This window comes from Camelus dromedarius, chromosome 3 (genome assembly GCF_036321535.1).
Source record: "Camelus dromedarius isolate mCamDro1 chromosome 3, mCamDro1.pat, whole genome shotgun sequence".
Classification (NCBI taxonomy): Eukaryota; Metazoa; Chordata; class Mammalia; order Artiodactyla; family Camelidae; genus Camelus; species Camelus dromedarius.
The window spans coordinates 106,540,230-106,567,092 of record NC_087438.1 but is presented as its reverse complement, the minus strand read 5'-3'; the positions used below and the strand labels follow the sequence as shown (position 1 = coordinate 106,567,092).

Sequence of the window (26,863 nt, the reverse complement as noted above, 5' to 3'; positions counted from 1 at the left end):
CGGTGCAGCATGGGGCTGGGCCTTCATGCTACGGGCTGCTTTCAGAGGAGGTCTGAGCCTCAGTACAAAGATCATGAAGACAAGGATAAAAACAGTACTTGCCCGTCTTTTCACCATCAGCCTTTTTAGCGCACTTGGTTGATGTGTTCCCAGGAAGCCTATGTTTTGAAAGATGTTGTTCTTCACCAGGCTGATTCCTCTTGCCCTCGGGTTAAAGTCCAAATTCCTTAGCGCTTCAGACAGTATCCTCCAAATCCAGCTGCTGCTTCATCTTTGCCACACTTTTCTTCTCTCTGCCCCAGCTGTACTGGACTTTTCTTCAGTTCTTCCAACATGCGGTTGCCTCTTACCTCCAGGTCTTGTCTGTGTTGTTGCCTCTGCCTGGAGCTCCCCACGTTCCCTCTCTTTTACTGGTTCTCTCCTACCTTTCTCAGGTCTCCATGTAAATGTCACTTCTTAAGGGAAGAGTTTTGCTCAGGTCCCTTTGCTTTATTCTAGTTCCTAGAGTATTTGACATTTTCTACATCAACCCTTTGCTGTACTTTACCATCATTTCTTTTTTCTTTTTTGGTGGGGGAGGTAATTAGGTTTATTTATTTATCCTTGGGGGAGGTACTGGGGCTTGAACCCAGGACCTCATGCAGGCTAAACATGCGCTCTACCACTTGAGCTCTACCCTCCCCCTCTACCATCATTTCTTGTTTGTCCATTTTCTACACTAAAACATAAGGGCCAAAAAGGCTTCATTCTCACCACTTTGCATGGGGTTTAATACACAGTAGTTGCTCAATAACTATTAAATAAGCAAAGATCAAATAAAACACTATTTGGCAAACAATAAGCAGGGCTTCAGGTCAGCAAGTGCTAACAGGCTTGAGCCCATGAAACTGGTCTGATTCCAGCTGCTGACAAGATTTGCGACATGTCAGCTATGCTGAGTGAGCTTGTCAGGGACAGAGGATGATTTGCACTGGGTTTCAGGAAAGGAAGTGTGGAGATAGATGCTATAAAGGAATCAGAAGCCAGTTTTGTTTCCAGCCTGAGAATGTGCCCTACTGCATCCCAGATGAGTGGGCACCCAGGACCTCTTCACTCTTTTCTCGACACACAAGGAGCTCACTAATTGCCTGCTTGGTGGGTGAATGGGGAGTGCAGATGACTTAGAAGGAGATTTTTTTTTTTTTAAAGTGCTGATGCTCGGTGTCTTCAAGGAAGAGGGAACATGAGTTAATAAATAAGATCTATAAAAAGCCCAAACAATGGACGCTAGCCCTGTCATTGCTGAGTAAGCGCTGGACTCAGTGCTGGGGGCCAGCCAGTCCAACTGATGGGTCCTGGTGAGGACAGCGGAATGGAGGCCCAGCCCCCATCCCTTCAGTGCCAACCTCAAACCATGCTCCTGTTTCACAATCAAGAAGGGACTGCAGAATCCAGGTGGAGCCCTGAAGCTAATGGTTTCCTAAATAATTGGCAGATCCAGTCTCAGAGCCAGCCAGCAGACAGGGGGTCCATCAGGAGGAGAGATGGCTAGAAACTTTGCCTTCGAAACCAATGCCTTGCCAACTCTGGGCCTCAGTTTCCTCATCTGTGGAGTGAGGAGTTGGATAAATTCATCTCAAAGGCCAAACTTTCGGATGATAAGAGTGATAGCCAACATTCACCCAACATTCTATGTAGAATCGTTTTGTTATTCTTTTATTACTTTTCACAATTTTAAATGCTCTCATTCATTTATTTATCTACCTACAGTGGTTGCTCCCATTCTCCTCCCACCTAGAATGTAAACAGCATGACGTCAGAGACCATGTCTTATTCTCTGCTGTAACTCCAGCCCTACCAGAGTACCAGGCACACACACAGAGGGTATTTAATAAGTCGTTGTTTAAGAACAAACGAATGAATGAGTAAATGAATGAATGAGATAAAAACAAAAGGGGGAGACATAGATTTGGGAGCGTCCCTAAATCCTTGTACTTTGCCTTTATTTAGAGACAAGCCTTGCCCCTCCCCACAATCCTAGGCAGGGAGGGGTGCCACTCAGAAAGTTTCATCTCTTCAGGAAGTGAGGTGCAGGTGAGGGTGAGAGACGGGCTATGGAGAAGGATCAGGGTGAGTGGATCCTGAAGCTGAAAGCCTGAAAGAGATCTGGGCATCAACTTCCTTTTCCTTAAGGCTCTGTGGTCCACGGGAAATAACCTGGCCAAACGCTGAACTCCAAAATATTTTAGGGCATCTAGTCAGAATCAGGTCCTGTCCTACTTCTCAGGCTTTGGGCTGTCAACCTCATAGGGACTATCAGCCCACAGGGGTCGTTGGGGATGATCGAGCTCCTCGCTGCTCCAAGTGTGGTCCTTAGACTCCACTGACAGACGTTCCCACGGCTGTCAGCCCTGCTCCCAAGTTTCTTACACCGCATTAAATGGACAAATTCATATCAGCTATAAAGTTTATGCTTTTGAGAGGTAGAAGTTCTTTTTCAGGTCACCCATCCCTTGCTTTTCCTCCCGCTTTCCATCTATTCCTGGTCCTCCCAAGTCAAGGCCCTGGATGAATTGTGGGCAAGTCAGGTCCTTAAGCTTCACCCCAGGCTCTAAGCCCTACCTACTTCCTTGCCTTTTCCAAAACCAGCCTCTGCGTCTACCCCAACTCTAGCCAGCAGGACCATACCCGTCGTGGTCAAAGCTATCATCAGGCCTGGCATGCAGCAAAAAGTGCCTGGAGAAGGGCTCCCCCTCCCCCAAATGCCCATGAAATGTGGGGACCTCATTATTGAGTTTGAAGTGACCTTCCCCTCAGAATCCCCCAGACATCAAATACTGCACTCAAGCAGGGTCTTCTTCTATAGCCGACCATTGTCCCCAAGGACTGACCAGGGGCCTTTCCAGGGCTCCAGGATTTCTGGATCATCCACCACCTGTGGACCTGTGAGAAGATGGGAGGGCCCAGGGTGGACTTTTGTACTGCTTAACGTTTTCCAGAGAATGTATTACAATCTTTCAAAGTCGTGAAAAAAAAAAAAAATGAGCGGGGACAGACAGCATCGAGGCAGGGCCCCTGAAGGAAAGGGCCTGCTCTCCTACACAGGGTCTGGTCTCTCACGGTGGCTTGTGGGTCTGGGTAGACAGGGTCAGAGAGACGGCTGGAAGTCCAGGCTCATCCATGGCTATGATCTGCTTGGCCACCAGCTCAGTCAGACAGGGGAAAGATCCTTGTTCTGGGGGCTATTAGGCACTGGGAAGCGTCTAGCTGGCTTTGGCATCAGAGAAACTTGTATTTATACCCCAGATCTGGCCCCTTCTTGGGCAAGGCATCTTTCCTCATTTGTAAAGTGGAGATTTTGTGTGGACTCAGAGAACACATGGGAAAACATTTGGTGCCGCACACGTAGGATATATTCCCTCCTCATTACGTGGTTGTTATTGTTGGTGGTACCAGTGATGACCCCAAGTATCTTAGCCATGCAGTGGGTGCTTGAACCCAGCATCCTCAAGCCCCAGAGCCTGGGGCTCTGATCCTTAGCGTCCGATCATCCCATTGCCCCCTCGAATCCCTCCCTGCCCTGCGTATCGCCACCTGGAATTCCACAACCCCTCCCAGCTCTGTGATCTCAGACGAGTCCTTGCAGTCTCTCTGGTCCTCCCTGCTCTTTCTGCACTGGGAGAAACTGGACCAGATAACCTCTAAGGGTTCCATCTGACTTGGAAAGCCTTTTGACTAGTTTCCTGCGGTCTCTCTGGGACAGCCAAGTACTTTGTGTACAAGATTCTGACCTCTGACCAGAGGTCAGCAAAGAGGAGGAATGTGGGGTTTCAGGACTCTGGGATACCCTGAGAGGATGTCCAGCTCTCCCGCGTGTGCACAGACCCCTGCTCTGCCTCTCCATTGACATTTAATAGCTAAGATGAACCGAGTGCCTTGTATGGGCTAGGCTCTGCTCTAAGTGTTTTAACAGACAAATTTATTTAACCCTCATAACAGCCCTGTAAAATACATATAAATTCCATATTAAAATGGAGGAAACTGGGGTATAGAATGGTTCGTAACCCAAGCTAGTAAGTGGTGGAGATGGAGTTCCATCTCAGACAACCTGGCTCCAGGGCCCGCACTCAGAGAGTGAAGGGGACGTGCCCAAAGTCACACAGCAATGTACACAATGATCTCCAGCCATTAAGCCACCAGAAGAGTCATACTGAGGGCAAAAATGAGCCAAAGGGTAAAATATCTTGGCCTCTCCCTTTCTATTTCCTCCCTCCACCCCCAAATCCTGTGAGAATTTTTTTGTTTTACTAAAAGCAGAGAGACGAGGGTGTGGCCTTATGGGTTAGTGCCAAGGCTGGGCTGGCTGGGCTGGCCCCACAGTGGTCAGCCCTCCTCAGAGCTAGGCCTGGCTGCCCGTCCCACCCTTCCAGGCAGCAGAAGCACAGTCAGAGGGGGTGGACGTGCCCTGGGTGGAGGTGGGGGCAGGACTGGAGCAGCAAAATAGAAACGGAAAAGGGCAGGGCCAGCATTAGGGACAAGGGATGGAGTGGAGTGGGTACAGGGAAAGACAAAAACGTTTTAAATATGCACCTGCCTGTACACCCTGCAGGGAGGGCCCTGTCATTACCCTGTATTACAAGGGAGGGAACTGGGACTCAGAGGCATGGATTACCTGCCCAAAGTTATCAAGTGTGTCTACTGTGAAAATGTCTCCTCCTTCCATTATAGAAGAAAAGAAAGGAGCGACGGGAGAAAGGAGGAGGACACAAGGGGCGGGGGCCCGGCCCAGAGTTGTGCCTGCGTCCCAGAAGGCTCCTTGGGGGAATGTTTATGAGAAACCTCAACATTCAGAAGGAGTGTGACCTCCTAGCCTGTGTGTTCCTGCCCCATGACTGCTTCTGGCTATAAACAGCCTGTTTATTAACCCCAGGAAGCTGGCTCCTCTGCCAGCCACTTAGTTTATCTCCTGGGATGGGCAGGCTAGGAGAACAGGGGGTGTCTGGCCAAGAGTTCCCAGCCTGGGAGGAGTGGCTGCTAGGAATTTGGCAATCCTTAAAGAGCTGGGCCAAGAGAAGCCACAGCCAGCATGCATTCTGTCTGCGTCCACCCCCTGCAGACTTGCTCAAGGCTGCAGGATGGGTTAATAGGCCCTGGGAGCCCTTGACCCAAGGGTCGCCACTTTAAGGGAATTAAAGCTTGACTCATCTCACTATTTTCCTTAATGACCCCCATCATTAGATCACTGTGGTGACACCGAATGAAATCATGGCTATAAATGCACTTGGCAAATTGGAACCCCCACCTCAGCACCTGGAAGTTATTCCTTTGTCCAGTCCCTTACACCCCTCCAGTCTCCCTGCCCCCCATTCATTCACTCAGGACAAACTCGCATAGTGAGACCCCCACACACTCACCCACCAGCTCCTTACCACCACACGCCAAGCCTGAAATGAGGGTTATAATCGTATTGACCTACTAGGTTGTTGGAAGGCTTTCTATGAAGTTTAGCACCGTGCCTGGCCCCTCTATCTGCTCGGTGTTAGCGACACCTACGCTGGCTGTGTCTTGAGAAATTCCGTAAATGTTCTTACAAGGGACCTGAAGAGGGAATGTTTTTGAATGGGAGACAAGAGATGAGGCAGGAATTGGCTGGGACTGGAATGAGAGGAAGTGGATTTCACGGGCAGCTTGAAGGACTGGAATGAAAACACCAAGAACGCTGGAATTTCTGGGAAAGGGAGGGCATGTGCAAACAAGAGTTGGATGAAAAGTCACAGGATATTTACAACTCAGAAAAAGAACAGAACAAACACCGCCTCATTCCAAGGCTACTGGTGGGACATGGTGACCTTTCAAGGACACAGAGGCTTGTGGCTATAATTGAAAGGTGCTGAAAACTAGCTGAGCTCACAAGGCTCATCCTGCGGGCTGCCTCTGCAGGGCTGGGGAGTGTTGTGATCCCCCCTCCGCTTTGCACTTCCAGAAACTTCTCCCAGGGTTCCCAATGATACTGCCCTACCTGGAGCCTTGGAATATGTCCCTGTCTCTTCCATCCTCTCTTATTCCCATTGAATCTCTGTACTTTTTTTTAATAGTTTGGAAATTTTTATCCACATAAGTAATTATGATTACATTCTTCTTACAAAATTAAAACTTGGCATCTAAGGCTAAAATCCCATTTCATCCCTTCTGCTCTTCATATTTGTCACAGCTCTTCTCCAGCATAATTAACAGTATGTTTATCCTCCCAGAAGTTTCTCTGTGCACACATACACCCACACCCACATCATGTAAAATATATGTGATGGCATTTTTTTGTTTGGCTTTTTTCCTTCTTTTTTTTCGTAAGTAGTGTTGCACATTATCATTGTGCTACAACATGCTTTTCTCACCCACTATATATGTTGGAGATCTGTCCATGTTAGCTTTTTAAAATCTACTTAATTTTTAACCACTGCACAATGTGGATGTTTTATGGTTTATTTACTCACTCCTCCTCTCAGCCTGACTTGCACTGCTACAAACAATGCTTCTGTGAACATCCTTTACACACTTTCTTGTGCACATGTGAATTTATTTTTCTACAACAGAAACCTGGTGATGGAATTACAGGTTATCAGGGTATGAACATCTCCTGTTGAATCTTAAGTAGAGATTCTCCCTGGCCAGCTCCTAGTCATTTCTTCTGATTCTCGGGTACCACCTCTAAATCACCAGCTTCCTTCAGAACATCTCTATCCAGCGGTCCCTCAGGTTCCTCAGTCTCATATAAGAAAAGTGACCTTGTCTCTCCCCTCCCTGCAGCCCCTTTCCTGGGTGTACACACTCAAATTCTCCCAGTTGCCCAAACGTGGAAACCATAATCATCATTCTGTCCTCTCTCCCCAGCGTCTAATGAGATGTCAGATCTTGCGGTGTTCATCTCAATAATGTTTGCAGCTCTCATTTTTTTCTCTGGTTATCTTTTACCAGGATTATTTGAACAATCCCCTAATAGTCTCTTTGTTCCCTCATGCAACACACCCAATTAATCGTCATAAAGTACCGGTGATGTCACTTTCTTTGGTTGGCTTCCTCCCTGAATACAAAACACAGTAGGCTCTCATTGGCTTACTCTTCACAGACTTCTCCAGTCTGGCTCAGTTTTCTCCCTCTAGTTCTTATCTCATCAGATCCCTCCTCTTTCACACTCCAGGCACACCGACTCCCTTGTATTCCCCAATGTGCCTGTATTTCTTGCCTCCAAAACTTTGTTTCTGTGTTTCCTCTCCTAGACGTCTCTCTGCTAGCTCTGCCCGTGGGGGCTCTAGGTCCTGCCGAAGAGACATTAAGGATGTGGGTTCCAGTGTTCTGTCACAAATAGCAGTTTCTTAACCTTTCTGGCCATCAGTTTTCTTCCCTGTAAAAGGACAGAACACCTTCCAGGTCTATGGGGACCTTTTAATGAGATTATACGTATAAAGCACTGAGTACAGTGCCTCCTACAGAGTGAATGCTAAATAGACCTTAGTGCTTATTGGCATCATTCATGCTTCTCTTCTAAAGCCATGCCCAGTCTCAGTGTCAAAGGGACTTTCCTGCCTTCCTGGGCACTCTCTGTTCTAGTGGGCATTTACTTAGTCATTCAGTTACTTATGTTTGTCCTCACACCTCACACAGGGATAATGAACCCTCAGGGGTCACTTCTGCATGTCGCACAGGATCCCCAGCACAGTGCCTGGAACGGAATGGAATGTAAAAAGAATGCTGCACTGCTGTCAACCCGGAAGTGCTGTGAAGAGAAGAGAGCCAGCTGCCTGGTGTCTGAAGACAGATTCAGTTCCACCTTGGCCCTCCCTGGTGGGTGTCTCTGTACATGTCACTTAGTCTCCCCATTCCCAGTTTCCTTATCCATCAAATGGGGACAACAGTGCTCCCCACCTCACAAGTTTGGCATGAGCTTATGTATGCCAAAGAACTTTCTAGTTGTTTTCTTTTTTTTTAATCTTAGATTGTCTTCTCACAGTAGCCTGCTTCCCCCTTGTGGTAAAATTCAAATTGCATATTAAAATCAGTCCATATAAATAATCGAGGAGCCAGAGGTTTATCTCAGCATTATTTATATTACAGAAAAACTGAAAACAAACCAGGCCTTCAAATAAGAGTTTGGGTATACATAGATGCACACAGGCGGAAATCATCGAGCCATTTGAATATAATGAAACAGATGTCTGTGGTGTAGAGCTAAGTAAAACCTTAGTTATAAACATGCACACTATGTGCCATTTTTGTAAGTGTCTATACACATATACATTAATGTTACATTAAATGTTAATGGTGCTTATGTTGGTAGTGAAATTCAGTTGCTTTTCACCTTCTCTATAGTTGTATGTCTGAGTTTTTAACATTGAGCATTATTGCAATTAGAAATATTTAATTGTGGGGGCAGTTAGCTGTGAAATAAGAAACTCCTTAGTCACCTGTTGTGACAGGCCAGCCTGAGTCAGGGAGTAGTCTGAGTCATGCGTTCTAAAAATACTTCATGCTCCACGCAATGCACGGTAGCACATGTTGAAGTCAGCCCCAGATATGTGGACCCCACTGAGAGGCAGTGTCAACAGTCAAATGATAACAGACAAATATCTGCTCCTTGGGCCTGCTGCATGCACAGAGCCTGGGCAGGAGAAGGTGGGAATAGCAAGCCAATGGGAACAAAGCATCCGGGGCTGGCGTTCTGGGAGCCTCTCAGAAGTGGGCTGATGGGAGTTGTGCACCCACTGTTCCTGTACAGGCTGATCTGAAGTCCTGAACCTGACCTTTTTTTTCCCAGGCCTAGGCAGGACCACAGCCTAGACAAAATCCTAGAACTGTCCAGGCCTAGATGGATACGAGGACCGACAAGTCTCTCCTCGAGGGCTCACAGTCTAGGCTGGAGGAGCACGGGAGTGTGAAGAGGGTAAGTGTGGTAAGCATTGAAGCCCAGGGGTGCCTTTGGAGCTGAGGGGACAGAAAGAACCTCCTGGGGGTCAGGGGGTTGGGAAAGTTCCTGGAGGGGGTGGCAAATGAGTTGGATGCACATTTGTTCAGTGTTTACCCAGCATTTCTCAAAGATCCAGCACTCAAGGGCCACTTAATGGATGGCAGAGCATGAAGACTATACATTTCAAGATTTCTGCTAATTGCTACTTAAAACAAAATTTAAATTATATAAAAATAATACTCTCAGATCAATGAGAGGGATGATCCTGTTTTCAGTCTCTAACAGGAGTATGTGTATCTGGCTCCACAAGGGAAGGTCCGTTCTACTTCTGGTTGTTTTCTTTTTCTTTCTGCTATATTAGAAAGTCTGAACTTAAAACTGTAGGTCATCAGTCACTGTGGAAAACAGTACAGTAGTTCCTCAAAAAATTAAACATAGAATTACCATGTGATCCAGCAATCCCACTTCTAGGTATATACCTAGAAGAACTGGAAGCCAGAACTGAGTCTTGCAATTTGAACCACTGAGCTATACAACTTCCCCAGGTGTCCAGAGAGCTTTTAAAACTTGAATGACAAAAACTGATTCCCGTAGTACCAGAGGGCAACTGGTCCTAACTGACAGTTATATTCAGTGGCTCTGGGGAGAACAGCCATTTATAGAGCCATGAATATATGAGGCAAGCTTAAGTATAGCTGCTTGGTGCCTTCACTGCAAACAGAAGCTCATTCCTCGTTAAACAGGGAGTGTGATCTCAGAGTTCTAAGTCACAGACTTGTACAAGCAGCAGAGTTAGCCTGCTCTCCAGAGTTTACGACACAGTGTCCTCCTGCCCTTTCCTTCTGTCCAGAACACTGAGAAGTCGAGATAATATCTGCAAGCCAGAATACAAGGCTGACTCAACATTCATAAATCAGTGTAATTCATCCTCTTAACAGACTGAGTCAGAAAAAGCAAGAGGTCATATCTATAGATGCACAAAATGTATTCAACAAAATTCAGCCCCTATGCATGATAAACGATCTAGAAATTGAAGAGAACTGGTACATCAAGACACTGGAATATTATTTAGCACTAAAAAGAAATGACCCATCAAGCCATGAAAAGACACAGGAACTTGAAATGCACACAACTAAGTGAAAGAAGCCAGTCTGAAAAGACAATATGATTCCAACTATATGACATTATGGAAAGGGTGAAAATGAGGAGACAGGGGTTGCCAGGGGTTAGGGGGAGGGAAAGATGCATTGGCAGAGCATAGAGAATTTTTAGGGCAGTAAAACTGTTCTGTGTGATACCATAATGGTGGATACATGTTATTACACATTTGTAAAAACCTGTAGAATATACAGCATCAAGAGTAAACCATAATGTAAACTATGGACCTTGAGTGATTATGATGTGTCCATGTAGGTTCATCAGTTGTAACAAATGTACCGCTCTGGTAGGATATTAGTAGCAGAGGAGGCTACGTGTGTAGGGGAGCTCTGTACTTTCTGTTCAATTTTGCTGTGAACCTGAAATTGATCTAAAGAGTTGTCTATTAAAAATAACTGGTACAGCCATACAATGAAATAATGTCCGGTGACACAATAAATGAGCCATCAAGCCACACAAAAAGATGGATGACTCTTGAATGCATATTGCTAAATAAAAAGAGCCAATCTGAAAAGGCTACATGCTGTATGATTCCATTTATATGACATCATGGAAAAGGAAAAGCTATACAGACAGTAAAACTGTCAGTTTTCAGGGGTTTGTTGGGGAAGGGAGAGTTGAATAAGCGAAGCACAGGTGATTTTTAGGGTGTGAAACTTCTGTGTGATGCTATAATGATGGATATACATTATCCTATGAAATTGTCAAAGCCCATAGAACTTTACAGCACAAACTTTGAACCTTATGTTCCATTTTTTAAATGTATCAATTAAAATGTAATTTATGCAGTAGGGGGATCTCAAGATGGAATTTAAACTTTGATAAAAGGATTGGACCATGCTACACATGTATGAAACAACCTCACTGCAGGGGGTGAGAGGAAAAGGTGTTGACCTGATGAGCTTGGAAATGAGTGGAGAAGTAAGACTAGAGGCAAATAAACTATACATAAACACTGTACTCTAGTTACAAAGGTTATTTTCCATGGGGCTTATAATTCTGAAGCCATTATACACATATACGGGAACTGAACAATTAAATAAATGAATGGCAGATGGTGGGAGCCCGGTTTCTCACTGTCAGTGTGAGAGGTTACCATTAAACAAGCGGGGAAGGCTAGAATGACCTACGTGACATTGAATTAGAGTTGGAGACATCAGTATGAAATCATGGTTAGCTTAATGTTCTTACCGATGGGTATATATATCTAGATATTTACAGGCATGTGTATACACATAGATTAGTATAAACACATCTATTTCTTTGCTCTTTCTGCTGGGAGAGCCTAGAAGCTGTGAAACTCCGAAAGCAATAATAAGCACACCCAACACCCAGATCTTGGTTTCATTTTTGTATAACAGCTTTGTTGAGATTTAATTCAGACATAATTCACCCACTTAAAGTATACATTTCAATGGTTTTAGTATACATATTTAGTATATTTTAATATATTATTGGTTTAACTATCACCATAATCAATTTTAGAACATTTTCATCACCCCCAAAGAAACTCTGTCCCCATTATCAGTCACTCTCCATACCACCCCAGCCCTCCCATCCCTAGGCAACCACCAATATACTTAGACTCTGGATTTGCCTAGTCTAGTAAATGGAACATTACAGCACGTGGTCCTTGTGGCTGGTTTGTTTCACTTAGCGTAGTGTTTCAGGGTTCATCCCTGTTGTAATATGCATTAGTGTGTCACTTCTCTTCATAGCCAAATAATATTCTGTTGTATGGATATGCCAGATTTTATTTATCTATTCATCAGTTTATGGACAGTTAAGTTCTTTCCACATTTTGGCTACTATGAATAATGCTGCTATAAACATTTGTGTACAAGTTTTTGGGTGGATATATGTTTCCATTTCTCTCATATGTATACCTAGAAGTGAATTAATCTTTTGAGGAGCTATCAGACTGTTTACTAAAGCAGCTGCACTTTTTCGCACTTCTATCAGGAAAGTAGTGTGTGAAGCTTCCAATTTCTATACAGCCTTTCCAATAGTTCCTGTGGTCCTTCTTTTCAGTTATAGCCATCTTTGTGGATATGAGATGGTTACCTCACTGTGATCTTGATTTGCATTTCCCTGATGGCTTATGATGTTCAGCACATTTTCATGTGCTTCTTGGTCATTTGTCTTCTTTAGAAAAGTGTTTGGCCAGATCCTAGATCTATTTTTAAATTGGGTTATTTTTCTTTTCAATTGGAGTTCTTTACATATTCTTTATATATTCCTTATCATATATAATTTACAAAAAATTTTCTCCCTTTCTTTTCATCCGTATTTATTCACTTTCTTGATGGTGTCCTTTGAAGCACAAAATATAAAATTTTTGATAAAATCCAATTTATCTATTTTTTCATTTTGTTGCTTGTGCTTTGGGTGTCATATTTAGGTATCTATTGTCTTTGCAAAGTCATGAAGATATACAAGGCAAGCTGTTGCTAGACTGGGGATTATGAGAACTTGATTTCAGAAGCAGTAGCTGTGTTAAGATAAAGTTCATACCTTGTATGTTAAATTCAAAGGCAAATTAATGAAAGTCTGAATTATGAAGAAATTTCAAGGGAAGTGATAAAGGAAGGAGCCGTGTTGATCTCCTTAACCCGCCTCAATCACCTGCAATTATCCACTTTCAGCGTCTCCAAATCCTGATCCAGTAAATGCTTCTGATCCTCATGATCAAAGAATTTTCCTTTTTACCCACAGCTTCTGGTATGTCACGGTTTCAGGTTTATTTTATGCTTTTACCAGGCAACCAAACAAGGTATTTCCACTCTTATCCCGTTGTTTAAGTTCAAACAATCTACATGGGTAAAAACTTCTAATCAGTAAATAAGGATTTTTTTTTTTTTTTTAGTAAATAAGGATTTTGTTGTTGTTGTTAAGGTGTTAGATTATGTGAGCTTTCTAGTGGCACCCAGACCCAAAATTCTGTGATTCTGTCTCCATGGTGCTATGATTTTTAAGATTCTAATCCACTGGTGGTTTAGTTGTCAAGGCAGTTATAGGCAGCCTCACCCTGTTCTCTGGGCTCTCTTGTGTCTGGAATTTCAGACATGGTTGTCTGGTATTCGCAAGCCAACAGACATCTTCTTAGAGAAACACAGCCCCTCTGTGGGTCTGTGTGACCTACTTGGTAAGGAGGAGACCACAAAGACCATCCTTGTGCTCCATAAGGCAGGTAAGTTCCAGTGAGAAGGAGGACAGACATGAAAAAAGTACCCTGGGTAAGGTTTTTTGTTTTTGTTTTTTTTCTTGAGAAAGAGAAACAGTCATAGGCCACTAGACTCAGATGGCTTTGTGAGGAGAAATGTAAGCATGAATGGAGTGGTCAACACGGCCTTATAAGGGACCCATCTTAGAACACAAGATGTTGACTCTTTCCAAGGGCCAAGTCTGCATGATAATATGAATCCGTGGAAGAGGATAAGACTCATCTGAATTTTGCCCTACGGCAGTCCAGGGCCGGAAGGAAAAGTGGTCACCTGGGAGCCAGAGCAATGGAGCTCTGGGTCTTCCATCATGGTTTTTCTTATTCAAGGGATTTTGTTGTTCTATGAGGTGAACAGAGGGTAAGACTTGGGGCTTCAAATTGTTTCTAAAATCACTCTAACCCCAGATTCATAGCACCCACTCTGCCACACGCTTCCCTGTCCCCTCTTCACGTGTGCATTCCATCTGCTAACCTAACAGAAATATGCTGTGGAACGCCTTTCCCCATCAAATGTCTCCCCTAGACACATCAGCTCACCCTTTCAACATCCCCCCTTCAGAGTGTTACTCAGTCTTCACGCCATTCTTCAGACCACCTCCTCCAGGTGTCTCATGCTTTCATCTTCACACACGTAGGTCTCCCCAGTCCTGCCAACTCTCTTTCCATCGTGCTCGGTATGTGGGCAGTGTCAGTATGCTCCACAGGCATTTTCTGTTAAAGAAAAAAGGAAGAGGGCCAGCAGCCTCCTACCCTGCCTCTTTTGTTCAACTCCACAGGGCTTTCTCTGAAACTTCCAGAGAATGATTCCATTTGTTGGGGACTCCACTTATAGATTCTCCGGCATGTAGATCAAGAGTCAAGAGTTTATATACTATTGATTCCATTATTTGAAGCAGTTTCCCTGCTATTAACATATTATATTACTGTGCTATATTTGGTACAATAAATGAGCCAGTGGTGATACATCATTATTAACTAAAGTCCATACTTTATTCAGATTCCTTTAGTTTTTATCTGATGTCCTTTTTCGGTTCCAGGATTCCATCCAGGATACTACATTATTTTTAGCCATCATGTCTCCTTAGGCTCCTCTTGGCTGAAGCAGTTTCTCTGGCTTTCCTTGTTTTCATAACTTCAACAGTTTTGAGAGGTACCGGTCAGGTATTCTGTGAAATGTTCCCCTATTGGGATTTTCCTGTTGTTTTTCTCATGCTTAGACTGCAGTTATGTGTTCTGGGGAGGGAGACCACAGAGGCAAAGTACCATTTCATCATATTATATCAAGGGTTCATGCTATGAACGTGACTTATCGGTGTTGACGCTGATGTTGGTCCTCTGTCTGAGGTAGTGTTTGTCAGCATTTCTCCATTGTAAAGTTGCTTTTCCCACCCTCTCTTTCCACATTATTCACTTTAGAGTCACTGTGCATAGCACAAACTTAAGGACTGAGAAGTTATGCTCTCCATTCTTGAAGACTGAGTATCTACTGATTTTTAAACTATTTGTTATGTTGCTCTAGGGTTTAGACAGTCTCTCTCAATTAATCATAATCTCCTTCAGATTAGTACGAATTTAATTCTGGTGATATATAGAAAACTTGCTTCATTCTGCCTACCTTTGGACTATTATTGTCATATATATAATGTCTCTAAACATTAAAATCCAAAGTACAGTGTTGTAACTGTTGCTTTATATAATTTTATGTCTTTTGAAGAAACTAAGAGAAGAAAGGACACACATACATAATTTGTTAAAAAATGATCATTTCTGGCACTCTTCAGTTTTTTCTGTGGTTTCAAGTTACCATCTGATGTCACATCTTTATTCCGCTAGAACTTCTCTGTTTCTCCCCTCCTTTGCACTGTAAAATATATTATACCTCTCTATATAGGTATATATAGGTCCAACAACTCACTTTTTAAAAACATTTATAGAGATACTGTTCACATACCATACAATTCACCTACTGAATGTGTACAATTCAGTGGCTTCAGAATATTTACAGACATGTGCAACCATCACCACAGTCAATGTTAGAACATTTTCCTTTAGCCATCATCCCCCTATCTCCACTTCTCTTCCTCTAGCCCTAAGCAACCACTAGTCTACCCCTTGTCTCTAGAGAATTGTGTATTCTGGACATTTCATATAACTTGAATCATACAATATGTGGTCTTTTGTGACTGACTTCAATTCACTTAGCATAACGTTTTCAAGTTTCATCTATGTTGTACTGTGTAATTCGTTCTTTTTTTGTGGCTGAATAATGTTCCATTATATAGATATACCACATTTTGCTTATTCATTCCTCAGTTAGTGGACATTTGGGTGGTTTATACCTTTTAGCTATTGTGAATAGTGGTGCTTTGAACATTTATGTACAAGGTTTTGCATGGACATATATTTTCATTCCTCTTGGGTGTATACCTGGGAGTGGAGTTGCAGGGTTCTATGGTAGCCCTGTGTTCAGTCATTTGAGGAATTTGGGTGTTTTCCAAGTCGGCTGCATCATTTTACATTCCTACCAGCAGTGTATATTGTCTACGAGAAACTCACTGAAATATAAAGACAGATTAAAAGACAGTTCCTCCCACCGATCCCTATGACATTACTGTCATTCCTTCCACTTACCCATAGGCTATAATCAACCAATATATTACCATTAATCTTTTGAACAAACTTATTAGTTAGGTCACTTAAGACTAAAAAAAAAAAAATTAAAGCTTGTATTTTGCCTTCACTTACTCCTTTTCTAACACTCTTCCTTCCCTTATTATTATTTTTCATTGTTATTTTTCCTTCCTTTATTTTGATTTTCTGACCTAGATTGTTTTCCTTCTTTCTGTGAAGATCTTTTAACATTTCTTGCAAGGCAGGTCTACTGGCAACAAAGTCCCTCAATTTTTGTATGTCTGAGGGGGCATTTCTCCTTAAACTTTTGAAGGGTCCAGTCTTTTTCTTTTTTTTCAGACACCACTTCTGACACCAAATATGGTTTTTCCGTACCAATTCTCCAACACTAATTTTAGGTTTACCTGGCTAGGAGTTTGGCTGAGGTTTATGTTTGCTGTAGATGTAAGAGGCTAAAATTTCCTCTAGTGCCCTTGTTTTTGTCTCCTCTGTTATCTTCAGTTTTCTCTTGAAACTCCTGCTCAAAGAGCATCTGAGCTTACAGTTATCTTAGCTATGCTTACACAGGCTGACTGATGCGATGGTACGATGTGGAGGGAGGGGAGCATCCTATAATCCTCTGATGAGGTACCAGTCTTAGTGAGGCTGTGCTCCTGGGCTGGGACTTAAAAGCGCTCTCAGCGTCTCCCACCCACCAGGTAAGACACTAAGTTTAAAGGGAGCTGGAGTTGGATATTTCTTTCCCTCCATGTACGTAAAAGGCTAGAGAGGAGTGGAACTGAATTATTTTCCTTCCCTCAAGTTAAAATAGCTTCTTTTGAGGCAAGCCCTTTCTTAAAACAGTTTCTTCCCTTAGGCTCTGGTTAAAAGTTTCTTCTGTTGCAAGTCCTATCTTAAAAAGAACAGAATGCTCTGGGTATATTTCAAAATGGTTACTTTTCTGCTCCCTCTGCCAGAATTTTTCTCTGATTTTCACCAAAAGAACCTGGTAGGATTTCTGGAGGTAGGATTCATAAAAGTGTGGTGGTCCCCCTAAGACTGAACCCCGAGTTTTTAACTCTCAACGCTAGTTCGCCTTGAGTCTCCAGCAATTCATCAGTTACAATCTAAGTGTTCCTGCCGATACTGGCTCCACTGGTGAGCTTCTGTTCCTAGTAACCTCTCCCTATTTGCCTTTCTCTCTAGTTTTCAGGAAAGCAGTTTGTCCTGTGACCTAAATTCTCTGCAGGAAACAAGAAGAATTAGTTGTTGATTTCCACTTTGTTCAGATTTTTTTTTTATATATTGAAGATGAGAGTGGCAAGTTCTAAGATTTTCCTGTGTTGGATAAGAAACCAGAAGTCTGGTCAGTTTATTTTTCTTCGATCTTTTTTTCTTTCTGTTCTCAGATTCCATCATCTCTAATGATCTTATTTTCAAATTTACTAATTCTTCTGCCAACTTAAATCTACTGTTGATCCCTACAGTGAATTTTATTTCAGGCATTGTACTTTTCAACTCCAGAATTCATTTGGTTCTTTCAAATAATCTTATGTATTGGTATTCTCTATTTGACGAGTTACTTTCATGAGCATAGTTTCCTTTTACTTGGTTGCCATAGACTGGTTGGCTTACAAAACGGAAATCTATTTTCTCACAGTTCTGGAGGTTGGTAGTCCAAGATCAAGGTGCAGGCAGGGCTGGTTTCCTCTGAGGCCTCCCTCTGTGTAACTGCATCACTGGTATCCTAGTCCCTTATAAGGACAGCAGTCAGACCTAATGGCCTCATTTAAATTTAATTACTCTTTTTATGGGGGAGGGGTGGGTAACTAGGTTTACTTATTTATTTATTCTTAGAGTAAGTAATGGGGATTGAACCCAGGACCTCATGCATGCTAAGCATGCACTCCACCACTTGAGCTATACCCTCCCCTCTAAACTTAATTACACTTTAAAAGCCCTATCTCCAAATACAGTCACATTATGAGGCACTGGGGGTTAGGACCTCAACATACGGATTTGGGGGGACAATAATAATATGTAAGAAGGGGGTAATTTAGTCACCAAAAACAACTATTTAAATTGTAGTGAGTGTTGTAAGAGGCTATGGCCATTTTCTTTTGCTCACTCTCATATAATATCTAGCTCATATTTATGCACATTATGTAAATAACAACACCTTTACATGCTCTATCACTGAACAAGAAGTAGCAGAAGTCTTTTATATATACCAAAAAGCAACAGGAAAAAAGTCCATTTTACACTTTAGAATTGTATAGTATTCAGAATACAATTCATGTAAAAGAAAAAAGTCTTATTTAATGCGGAAAATCTTGATAGATAGCATTCTACATATAATACTTGTTTTACATTCACAATTGTTAGCTTCACATGTGCAATTCCAACATGTATATGATTATGTAAAGTGCGTAACATAATTTAGTACAGCTAGGAATATAATGCCCTCATATTTTGCAGATTTTCCATATGATTTTCCAATTTTGTTCTGATTAGTGCACTTATTAATATTTCAAAAGTCTTTGTAATCCACAGTGAGCATTTATCATTTAACAAGGAGGTGTACTTTCTGTAATGTTTTCTAGAAATACTTTGGCATCACGTCTGAAATACGATTGCCACAGAAACAGAGCTATACATTTTTCTAAATATGTTGAATTCATAGGAGTCTTCTTATTAGGACATCTTGGTATCTAATAAGGTTTGATTCCTAGTGAAGGCTGTCACTGTAGTTTTTAGTTGAACATATTCCCATATTAGTTTCTCTTTTAGGGAACTCTTCCTTTGTGAGTCCTCTTATGGCGACAAGAGGGCTGAGCTATGTCGGAAGGCCTTCCCACACTGATCGCATTCATAGCGTTTTTCTCCTGTGTGAGTTCTGTGATGTATAATGAGGTCAGACTTTTCAGAAAAGGCTTTTTTATGTTAATTACATTCATAAGGTTTCTCCCCAGTATGGATTTTCTTATGTCTCATGAGGCCAGATACTTCACTGAAAGCTTTCTCATACTTGATACACATGCAAGGCTTCTCTCCTGTGTGTATCCTCTGACGTACAAAGAGGTGCGACTTCATGCTGAAGGCTCTCCTACATTAATCACACACATAGGGCTTCTCCCCAGTATGGATTCTCTAATGGATACTGAGGTGTGATTTTGGAGAAAGGCCTTCCCACACTCATTACATTCATAGGGTTTCTCCCCAGTGTGAATTCTCTGATGTTCAATGAGGTGTGACTTATGGGAGAAAGCTTTTCTACATTCAGTACACTCATAAGGCTTCTCTTGGGTATGGATTCTCAGATGTATAATTAGATCTGATTTCCTGCTGAAGGCTTTTCCACAGTCAGTACATACAAAGGGCTTTTCTCCTGAATGAGTTCTCTGATGTATAATAAGGTCTGACTTCTGGAAGAAGGCTTTCCCACACTCACTACATTCATTTTTTTCTTGCGTATTTTCTATTGCCACTAAATAAGTCTAAATAGTTCAAACTTTTACCATAATATGAGTCATATCTCTGGAGTCTTTGTTTTGAAGAAACAAAATCTGTGCTCAGATGACATCTATTTTCAAGTGCATTACAACTGTTACCCTTTTCTTTAGTCACAGTTTCCTGGTCAGTGAACAAAACATGCCTCAAAAGTGCTTCTTGGTCCTCTTGGTGCCTCTCCATGCGGTCATCAACCTGCCAGACTTCTTCTAGAGTGAAGCATAATAAACTATATGTTGGTGAATATTTCTGCTAATGTGGCTCATGACTTTTTGCTCTGTTGTGAGACTGAAGCTTTACTTTGACGCCAAATGTCCATATCTAAAAGAAATACCAAGGCTAAGTGGAATCTGTACCCCTGAGCTTAGCAGGAAAGCCACATTAAAAAAAATTGTACTAGTAGAAACAGAACCAGATAATATGACAATGAACATAACTATATCTGGCTATATGCAAACAAGACTTTGCAAACTGGGGAGAAAGATGGAAATAATGCCAAGGAGTAATAAAAAGGAACAAAGACGAACATCTGCGACTGGGTCAATGAGAAGGTCCATCTAGAAGAATTAAAAGTGACGAGGGTAAAATGGTGATTAGAGGAATAAAGGAAGGACTGGATGAGGAACAGAGAGATGTGAGCTAGTGTCTCAGCAACTCACTGTTGGATTGCTGTAGTTTAACCTTCACTTGTCTCTGCTTCCAGTGTCTTTGAGCTCTTGTCTATTCATCTATCAGTATGAAACTGATTTTTATGAAACCATCAATTCCAGTTGCAAACAGGAATATTTTTGTAGCCAGTGCTTCAAAAAGCCGTATAACAGTAATTCATTCCTGTATGGGTATGAGGGCCCAGGAACTCATGTTCAGCGAGAGGAAAACAGGCCATAGGATAAACCAAATACTACTTGACTCAGAATTAGATTTACTGCTGAATTCCGATTGCTGAGTGTACCATCTTATTCTATAATAGTTCACAAATACTGCATTGATCCTGATTTTTAACTGCTCTCTACCTACCATATATGGAAAAGACGTGAGGACAAATATTGTATGATCCTACTTATGTGAGGTACCTAGAATAGTCAAAGCATAGTTTAGGAAGTAGAATATTGGTTACAAGTGCCTGGGGGAAGGTAGAACAGAGAGTTATTTTTTAATGGGTACAGAGTTTCAGTTTGTGGTGATGGAGAGTTTTCTGGAGATGGTTGGTGGTGATGGTTGCAACAATACGAATGTACTTAATACTACTAAACTGTACACTTAAAAATGGTTAAAATGGTAAATTTTGTTATCTATATTTTGCCACAATTTAAAAAAAGAGAAAAATATCTCCTCAAGATCCTTAATGAAGTTGATAGGAATGACAGGCAGAATACACCTAAAAGGGAAAATGTAAGTCTCTAACAGTCATGCAAAAAAAGCACATTAATATGGGAAAATGGTACAGAGAAATGGTGTTAACTTATGTTAACTGTCGCCAGTTATTTCCAAAGGTTCAAGGCCTTTAGAAGAGCGTCTGAAGCATGTTTCTCAAAGACACCAGCCCTCATTGACCAGATGTGACCGTCATTTCATTCACTTCTATCTGCACAACTCTTCACCTAACTCACCTGGGTATCTCTCACTTGGGATTTTTCTTTTCACCATCCATGGTTCTTCTCCTTGTTCCAACAGCAGGCTTGGTGGTTTGACATCCTGTCAATGGAAAATGATACGGGATTTGGACCTAGCTGCCTGGGCTTCAGGTCTTTTGAACTCTTAACTTCATCAGGGACTGCCTGATAAAGGTGCCCATTTGTACCTAAAAAAGAGAAGTTCTTTTGTTTTTGTTTTTGTTTTTTCGTTTTTGAAGAGAGGTTTTTTGCTTGTTTGTTTTGTTTTTCACATTTTTAACACTTTATTTTTTTTTCTTGTGCTTTTTTTTAGTGGGGGAAGGGAGGTAATTAGGTTTATTTGTTTATTTATTATTATTTATTTTAATGGAGGTACTGGGGATTGAATCCAGGACCTTGTGCATGCTAAGCACGTGCTCTACCACTGAGCTATACCCTCCCCTCTAAAGAGAGGATTTTAAACAAACATGTAGCCATGCCTCTTAAGAGATTGTCAGTCTTAGTCTACTGAGACTCAGAGTCACACTTTTAAAAGTTTTTCAAAGGACTGGCAATTTGGGGCAACTGAGAAAGGAATAGCAGTCAGCCAGGCACATGCCAATCAACACTGGGAAATGGTCCTCACCCACTGAGATGAGGTTGATACAGTTCTCCAGCATCACATCCCTGTACAGATCCCTCTTGGGAGGGTCCAGGTACTGCCATTCCTCCTGGGTGAAATCCACAGCCATAACCTTGAATGATCCTGGTCCCTGTAACAACACATTCGTATTCCAACTAAAATGATCTATATTGCATAAAATGTAAAACAAATTGCATGGCAACTTGTTCCTAAGCATGTTCATTAGTTGGTCATGCTTCCTGAAATTTAGTCCCATTTCATTTTGGGTGATATCACACTAAAGTGGTCACACCCTGTTTCTCTAGCACTGAGTTTTGATGCCTATTTGTCTAGTTTATATTCCATTTTGTGGGTGATACAGAACTCATATCTGAAATACTTTATACTTGTAAAGTAATTACCCATTCATTTAGTAAGTCATTAAACATTTACTGAGTACCCACTACATGTACAGAACTGGTTGTCTTAGACACAAAGGATCAAATATTGGAAGCTGATCCAATTTGCAAATATGTGAAGCCATAGAAAAAATGCTTATTCAGTATCAAAAGTTATAGAATGAGAAGACACTGTTCAGACTGCTCCCATAAACTTTTAAGCAAAGAATAAAATACTTTAATTCTCAATATTTCAAATTACAGTGTACTAAATATTTATCTTTACTATTTTTCATTTCCCTAGACTTGTATAACCAACAGTAAGAGATGATTTAACGTTTTGAAAAAATTTTTTAAGGTGACAGAACAGTAGTAACCAATGGGGAAAATCTCATTGGTTATTACAATTGCTTTGCACTATTTCAGGTCATGTGGTCATTTTTCACAATCTTGCATTACTCTTCCTGTATAGCAAAACTAACTTACCCGGGACTTTGTCATTTTCTGTAGCCCTTAGGTGAAGGCAGAGATCTATGAAGACAAAGACAGGATAAGAGAATGAGCCATGAGAGACCAGGTATGACTTGAAGATTCCAGAATCACTGGTGTAATAAACCCCAACAGAGGTACCCATACAAACCCATACACAGGGGCTTCGACAGTTGGGCTGAAGAAGCCACTCTGTGAGAGAATGTCCCTTGGGTCCTCTAACATTCATTGAGAGAAAACCACAGATTTTCACTAAAATTTAGATACAGGATATCTGTTGTAGTACTTTTTCACATACTGAAAGTTGAAACAAATTAAGGAACTGGTTAAACAAATAGATATATACCCCAGAGATAAATCTGCAGTCATCAAAAATGATATTGCTAAATATTTATCAGAATGTAAATGGTAGTTGATGCACACCCTTCTGAATCTCTAGCCATGACTTCTGTCGACCAGGGCTATAGGAACAGAGACAGTCTGGAGTCTGAAAGTAGGGTGTAGCAGTATTGAGTCCTCAGTGGGACACAGGAACTAGGCAGAAGCATCAACAGACTTGAAAATAGTGTCCACATGGTGAGATTCATTCCACAGTCCCTCTGGAATCTTCCCCAGGGGAACTGAGATGCAGGTGCCTGTGGTTTAAGCTGAAGAGCAGCAGAGTTCAGTCAAATGCTGTGCTTTAGGTTGGGAGACACGCTGTAAGGAGGAGGTGATCTGGAGACAAATATCTGGGCTTGAATTTACCTGATGGCTATTTGACCTTGGGCAAGTTACTTCACTCTTCTGAGCCTCAGTAAAATTGGAAATAATACCTGTGTTGTACCAGTGACTTTTATCTTTTTAAAAAAAATTAATGTAACAAATATATTTACAAAACAACCTAATGTTAATGTAAGTGTGTGTGGATGTGTGTGTGATGTGCATGCATCCATGCTAGCTGTTCCCTCTGCCTGGCACACACATCCACTATGTCATCAAGACTTTGCTCAAATGTCAAGGATGTCTCCCTGTCTACCTAATTTAAACTTAACCCTTTCTCCATTTCCCTTATCCTGATCTACTTTTTCTTTGTGTATAACATGTTACCTTCTAGTATACTATACAATTTACTGATTTATTATGCTTATTGTTTATTGACTGTCTCTACTCGCTAAAACTAAAATTTCATGAAGGCAGGGAATTTTGTCTGAATGGTGGTGTATCCCCAGCACCAGGGGACAGTGTTTGGCTCATAGATGCTCAATAGTCATTGGAAAAAATACGTATGTAGCAGTAGCAAGTTTCATAAAACAATGCTTGTCATATGGATAGGTATGTGATAGTTTACAGACTTTATTTCATTTTTTTAAAGGCTCACATACAAGTGTACATACTATAGTATTCCATTTATATGATCTAGAAAGGCAAAATTAACCTACAGAAATAGAAATTGGAAAACTGGTTGTTTCTTGAGCATGTGGCGAGAAGGACTGTGGAAAGGGCAGGACTTTCTAGGGGATTAAAATGTTCTGTATTTTGATGGAACGGTAGTCAAAAGGGTGTATACAACAAATTTTACATTTTTATTCTCTGTAAGTTATGTGCAAGTCATTCTATGTAAATTATAACCCAACTTTAAAAAAGTACTGGCAAATAAAAATACTAGTCTTGACTCACTAAAGAGATTTCATCACTCATACTCACTACTATACTGGGCTTCAGCCCATAGTTTGAAAAACTGACTTTCAGAATTGCTGTGGGGTTAAAGTTAAGACACCTTTGGAAAAGCAGAGAGCACTCGACGGACAACATTTCAGACCTTCAGTAAAGCTTGGTTCTCTTTCCACACTTTGTAGGGCGCTGCTCACTGAGGTGTCAGCCACTTGCGCGCTCAGGACACTGCTGGATGCGCTCCGGGCCGTGACACCTGCAGCACCCGCGCACCGCGCCGGGTCCCCGAACCCGCAAGCACGCAGGCCCGGGAGTCTGCCCATCCGGGGCTCACGGACTCGGGCAGGGAAAGGCCACTGCAGCTTTTGACACACGCCGGTCTACGCCTATACTCCAAAGTCTGGCTGCGCCCTACTGTTTTCCTCCCTCATACCCGCGCCATCTTCCTTCCCACGGCGCACCTCCAGTCCCCACCAAGGCGAAACAGGTGAGGAGCTTAACCTTTCAGGACTCATCCCAGTCTGGGGGCACCGCCCTGAGGAGTTGGGGGGGGCACACATGCGCAGAAGAAGTCGCCAGGGGTAGGCTCGCCCTAGCGTGTTCCCTCCGACTGCAAACTACATTTCCCACAATGCCCGCGCTGCGCTGCTGCACATGCGCAGCGAGAGGCCAGGTGCGCGCCAGGTGGAGTCCCGGCGCATTCTGCCTGGTTGGAGCGCTGCCAATCCCCTTCCCCTCCAAAGTCCGTATGCGGCTGACGCGCAAGCTCCGTGCGCCACGAACGTAGCGGTGGGGTGCGCGCCTACTTCGTTTGGAGAATTCTCCCCGTTGGATCGCGTTTGGCTAAAAATTTGGGGACTTAACTCTGGAGTTTGAGTTGGAGCTCAAGGCCTTTTGAGTTTCTTGCCGTCACCCTTTGCACTTCTCTGAGTGGGCCTGTGAGTATAAAGTTATGACAAAAAAGGGGACTATATCGCAGAGATTTCAGTAAAATGCCTACAAATTGAAGCTAACAATGGTTGAAGTTAGTATTCTGTGACCAAGTGGGATAATTCCTAAGAACACAGACACAAGTTTATATTGATTACACCAAGTTAATGACGAATAGCAAACTCATCTGAGTAATATTTAAAAAGAAAAATCTGAAAAAGCTTGGAGACGTTTTCCTCCACGTGGCAGTTCAGTATTAAGGAGATGTGTTATCAACCCTTTCAAATTGGGCCTCAACAAGGGTCCTCCTCAGAAGCAAATGAAAGCTTTATTCTTCTGTCAAAAGAGAGGTGCCAGCTCACGCTGTGGGTCACGTGCTCTCCTGAAATGTCACTAGCAGGCTGCTTTATAGGGTATTTGCCTGCAGGAGGAGGGCAAATTGTTCCCAGTGGGCGCAGGTGCGTCTGAGCCCGGTATCTCTGCACAGGTGCGCTGCTGCCATCTTGAACTGAGGTGGAATTGAGAAGCGTTTCTGCACACTCCAAGCCAAGCTGGGGTGCCGAGCACAGCGGCTCTGCATTGGGAACTCTAACCTGACGTGTTAGGTGCAAGGCCTCTGCGTGCAGCCCTCTACAGGCAAGTGAAACTAGACTAAGCGCTAAAGACGAGGTTAGACCTTGTCATGTAGATTCCATCTTATTTTTCCCGGAGACCCCAGTGACTTTTGCCAGTGACAAATCCCTCTTCTGTCTTTTGTCCTGTCCGTCGTTCTTGAGGGGCGCAAAAGGGCGGTGGTCTGTCTTCTGTAACTGCTTCCTGCTGAGTTTGGGCATCATCATAACTGGGAGTAGAGAAGCAGAGCTTTTCCCTAGCTGCCTTAGGGCGTGTTTAATTGTCAACAGGCCTCAGCCCTGACTGTATCCCCGAGCAATCACCATTTGAAGTTTTATAGATGCTAACCTTTTGGAGACTAAGGACACCAGACAGTTTAAGACACATAGCCCAAAGGTCAGCAAGAGGAGAGGGGTTATTAAGGGGAGGGGGAGGGCTTGTTTTACCCCTTCTCCAGGTTTGTTTGGCCAAATTAGGCTGGCTTGCTTCTGTTAGCCAAGTTGCTTTTTCTTGTAGCCTGGTTGCACTTTCTTCAATCAGGCCACTGTGGGTTCTGTTTGTTGTGGGTTTTGTCCAGCAAAAGTACCACTGCGGAAGAATGAAATTACTCAGACTTTATCAAGTCAAGAGAGTGAGAGGGAGCCAGAGACCAACTCCCCAGGTTCCTCCAAAGCTCTTGTATTTATTGAGAATAGTTAAACAAAGAATCAAAGTAAAATATGTCATAGAGTGAGTAAGGGGCATGGTGTATGTACAGAGATGTACATCAGCAGTTTCAGTTCGTGAAAAATGGAAACATTATAATCTCTCAGGAAGTAGGCAATTGATAGTACAAATGGTTATTTTAAACCTCAGACTATCATGAGCAAGGTTATAGTGTTCCGAACAATTGACAGTGAAAACCAGACCATCAGAGAATCTCCACACAATGATCAAAAATTGTCTAAGCATGCGAAGCAGCCCAGCTATTCCCCGCTAAGGGCTAAGTCACAGTTTTCTGTGAGCAAGAGCAGCCTACTCTATCCACCTACGCCTGATTAGTGAAGCATGTCCTGCCAATAAGGGCAAGGGACGAGTTACAATTTTCCATAAGCACAAGCAGCCCTGAACCTATGACCTAGAGATAAG

At 42.5% G+C, this 26,863-nt stretch overlaps 1 protein-coding gene and 1 long non-coding RNA gene across 5 annotated transcripts in view; one reads left to right on the top strand and one right to left on the bottom strand.

Annotated features, from left to right (window-relative positions):
- The first annotated feature begins 7,497 nt into the window (after positions 1 to 7,497).
- The window catches only part of ZNF300 (zinc finger protein 300), a 45,909-nt gene continuing 26,543 nt past the window's right edge, over positions 7,498 to 26,863 (top strand). The window contains exons 1-5 of one of the 4 annotated variants that reach the window (XM_064484447.1): positions 7,498 to 7,818; positions 8,789 to 8,914; positions 22,562 to 22,628; positions 24,379 to 24,680; positions 25,611 to 25,759. The gene's annotated coding sequence lies outside the window, so the exon portion shown is untranslated. Of the gene's footprint in view, positions 7,819 to 8,788; positions 8,915 to 22,561; positions 22,629 to 24,378; positions 24,681 to 24,942; positions 25,132 to 25,564; positions 25,760 to 26,863 lie in introns of those variants that run through there. The other 3 variants (XM_064484448.1, XM_064484450.1, XM_064484449.1) reach the window with 3 other exon arrangements.
- LOC116152332 (uncharacterized) lies at positions 18,316 to 22,584 on the bottom strand. The gene is made up of 4 exons (XR_010380402.1): positions 22,538 to 22,584; positions 21,678 to 21,804; positions 21,050 to 21,134; positions 18,316 to 19,648 (listed from the first exon to the last, which is right to left on the bottom strand). It is a non-coding gene; the product is annotated as an uncharacterized LOC116152332 (long non-coding RNA).